This window comes from Camponotus floridanus, unplaced genomic scaffold (genome assembly GCF_003227725.1).
Source record: "Camponotus floridanus strain SB8 unplaced genomic scaffold, Cflo_v7.5 scaffold58, whole genome shotgun sequence".
Lineage (NCBI taxonomy): Eukaryota > Metazoa > Arthropoda > Insecta > Hymenoptera > Formicidae > Camponotus > Camponotus floridanus.
In genome coordinates this window covers 640,568-644,968 of record NW_020229747.1, presented here as the reverse complement: position 1 = coordinate 644,968, position 4,401 = coordinate 640,568, and positions in this window count along the sequence as shown.

Genomic DNA, 4,401 nt, shown 5'->3' with positions numbered 1-4,401 from the left:
CTCACGTGGCCAGGCGCGTGTTCAAGGCCGTAATGTCGTCCCTCGTGTGCCCGGATCCGTCAAGCGCCTAAAAGCGATCATTGTTGAAATAAAAGTCACTTTATCTCTCGGTACTGTTACTCTTTGTTCCACTCATCAAATTACATTGTAGAAAAAAAAACTTAATTATTTAACCATTTAAACTTTATACTCCTGCAATTATAGCGAAAACATATTTTTAAATGATATTAGAATTCATCCTTATAACAAAATTAATCAAAAATTCAATAATTGTTTTTTTATAATTCACGATTGTTTTTGCTGTTTTTATTCCGAGCAGCTATCGAGATTATTCCATTTAATATATTGCTTTTGAAAAAAAAGAAGGAAAATTGTAATATTTGAAATGACAAAATAATAAAATTGATTAAATAATAAAAATTGATGTTTGCGATTATTATAATATAATATTATTGAAAATTAAATATAATTATATATATTAAATAAATATACTTAAAAATTAAATATACTTGCGATGCATCTCTTATTATTGCAGTCATTAGGATAAGGATGTTACTTGCAACTAGTAAATTTCTGAGGAAGAGGAGTATGTAATTTCAGAGACAATGATATATATAAAATAACAAAGACGTTCCTGGTGCGTGTAGGTATGGCCTTTTACTTCACACACAATCAGGTTCTCGTTTGACACACATTACTTCACAGAAACTGAAAGAAGTATATCGAAGGCAGCCAATGCAAGACGCGATTAATATATCGCGACACCATTATATCTTATCTCCGCTCGCATTTATATTTATATTATATATATTTATATATCTCGTTTAATAACTTTTTTCGCGTGTTCCTTATCATGAGAGACGATATCAAAGCCCACAGAAACGCGCACGCTATAAAAATGCCAAAAATGAACCAAAAGTCATTGTTCCGAAAAATTTTAATTTCTAACGATATAATAAATGTGAGAATATATAATTTTTCATAAAATATATAATTCATATACAAAGAAATATCACTATATTTTGATAATAAATTATATATTCATAATTTATATATGCAAACAATTTATATCACAATAATTAAGGTTTAAAAAAGCTTTAAGCAAACATATAATCTTCTGATTTAATTTCTCTTTATATGAAAGAAGTTTAAAGTCTCTCTTTCGTTAAATTCACCTTCGAAATAATGACTATTGGTTCAATACATCATTGCGCAGAAACATATTTATACATATTTATTATCCAGGGTGTTTTTGGAAAAGATACGAGGTTTCATTCCTAATAGAACATCCAAGTTCAATTAGGAATGAATTCCTAGTACTCTTACCTGCTTTATGAGTCACCCGATATATTAATAATTCAAATCGAGAGAAAGACAGTGATGTACATACGTCATGTAGCGCCCATAACCATTACACGCGCGCGCGCGTGAGAATACAATTTTTAAAATATTATAACAATGATGCAAAAATAGACGTTACCCACCACTTGTTGCGATACAGCAAGACAAAGATCTCTTCGATTCTTCTGACAACTCTCCAGAAATTTCTCGCCCATACAATTTTTTTCTCATCTTTTCTCTCCTTTTCGCTCACTTCTAAGCTTAATTAGTATTCGTGCAATTAGGCGTTTAGTGAAGATTCCTTACGTAGTCTCAGAGTTAAACCTAATGAAATGTTAAACGAATTATATGTAATGTAAATTATTTAAATCTCATATTAATTGTAAAAATTATGCTATAGTGAAATTCACTTATTTCATTGTAGAGAGAGAGAGAACAAGGAGTAGTCACTCAAAGATTACACAAAGTTTTACTAGATATATTCTAATCATTAATATAAATTTAATGAAAGAAAATGAAAGATGGAAAGAATTGATTAATAAAAAAAGATTTTTTAATTTTATTTTTCAAATATAAATAAAATGGTAAGATAGATTCCTTCCAAGTTATTTTCTCTAGAGATCATAAACTTCTATTTAAATTATTTTAAGCATTAGATTTGGGAATTTTATGTAAAATTTCAAATTCATTAAACAAAATGAAAACATGAAGAAATTAAAGTATGCGTTGACAATGCAAATAATCAAATGTTCCCAAGTTCAAAATATAAGTAACGAAATCTTTCTATTATTACAAAAAAAATAAGATTTGCAATTCACACATGTATTAAAAACAACAATAAGTATAACATAAAAAATATAATGTACAGAAAAAAATATTAAATTAATTTAAATAATTACTTTAGAGAGGATGTGAAATTAATTTTTCACCTCAGAATCTTGGACTTCAAAAATCTTCAACTTCCAGATTCCGAATAACTTGTAAAATCTTGGATTTATGAAATTATTTTAAAGCAAAGTCAAAAGATGATGGAAATCTTTTTCATTTCTAATAACGTTATTTTGGTATATGAAAGAAGAGTGCCTTGAAAAGACATTGCTCAGGTTTGGGAACTGGATCGATCTGGAAATGTAAATTGATAATGAAAATGAACACAATTATTATAAATTCTAACTTTTAGAGATGTAGCAAAGTACTATGACCAAGGCTCAAGTTCTCCAAGTTTTTTTCTTATTTTTTTCTTTTAAAAATTTTAAAGATTACTATAGATTGCTAGGGAGAACTTCGCTTCTTTATAACCTTTCCAATCTTTGCAATCTTCTCCAAAGCTTGTTTCTTTTTCTCTGACTGCTATTAATGATGAGCTCCTTATACAAGTAGAGCAATCGTTCTTGTACGCTAAATTGAATTGTTACATTCCTATTAATTTCCAAACATTTCTGGATTATCTAAAAATTGTTTAAGCTTTAAAGCTCATCTATCGATATCAGAAAATACTGTATCGTAATCTTTTCTTGTCTCTTTAGAATTCGCTTTATTTTTTTACGCAAGCGTATAAACGATTAGTAACAGGCGCTACTTCGTGAATTGAAATTGAATCCAATCATCAACATTACATTGCCATATATACTTCAATTTTCGATGCAAATAAATGTTCTTCTTTATCACGACACAATCTTGCTAACTTAAAGAAACAAAGTCTTCCTTTTTCTCATCCTGTATTTTTCATACACGCATACGCTCTTTCATTCACTCTTTCTTTCTCTCTCTTTCTATATCTGTCACTTTCTCGCCCGCATTTAAAAAGTTGCATATTTCGAGAAATAATTAAAAAGTCATCACAGAAGCGTCACATTATCATATTCCGTTAGACTACATATCTCATGTGAATTATTTTGTTTCGGTTAGCGCAGTAATATTACAATGAGTACAAAATGGTTTCTCAAGCCTAGTATAAAGCACTATTATTATTATTATTATTATTATTATTATTATTATTATATCATTAATAATTATATGTATATTATATTTATATATATAATAAGTGTGCTTAACATATCGGCACACATCGTACATATGCACACATACATCCTCTTGTATGTGCGCACGAGCACATAGCAGCAGTTGCATCACTTAGGATCTAAATTGTAGCGATAATTATCTGTAGTAATCCGTTAATTTTTATCAAATCAAATCTCCTTCTCCCTCTCTTGTTAGACATGATCCATTATGTTGCGATTCAGAACGATCCGGTAATTACGGTTAATCGATCGCTAGCTTTCATCGAGATTTCCTTCTGCACTCATTCGAGATGATGATAAATGTAAATAAAGAAAAAAGATATGAAAGAAGAATACTGCCTTCATCTCTCGTTCGTTATTCCTTCGGCAACATTCTCATAAAGAGAGAGAGAGAGAGAAAGAGAGAGAAAGAGAGAGAGAAAGAGAGAAACATTTTTTGAATTTTAAAGGAGAAGCATGAGGAAAGAAAGTGATTTTCAGGATGTTACGAAAGTTTGGTTTCGAAAAAGTTTTACATTTAAGAAAGTTTAAAATATATAGAATACGTATAAGATGTGAAAATATATAATTCCATGATTCCAAAATATAAAACAAAATCTTTATAAATTGAGATATTGAGAATAAAAATTTTCAAAATTTAAAAACATTTTTCTATATTTTTATTCATTATTTAATAATGTAAAAAATTACTGCCAAGATAAAACTAAATTTTAACGTAAAAAATTACCAAGTAATTTTTTATGTAAAAGATGGCTATATTTTTTAGAATAAATTTTTAGATTGTTATAAAATATTCATATAATTCATATTTTGCATCGATGTTATATTTGTCAAAGAAAGCAAAAAATATCTCTTGATTTTAAAACGTTTCGATATTTATTTTAATAATATATATATGTAATTTTTTACATTATTACTAGTAATTATTTTAAATTAGTAATTTTTTAAAATTACTAATTACTAAATAATTAGTAATTTACTTCAAAACTGCCAAAGTAAAATTAAATTTTAAAGCAAATAATAATGGAAGGATTTAAAT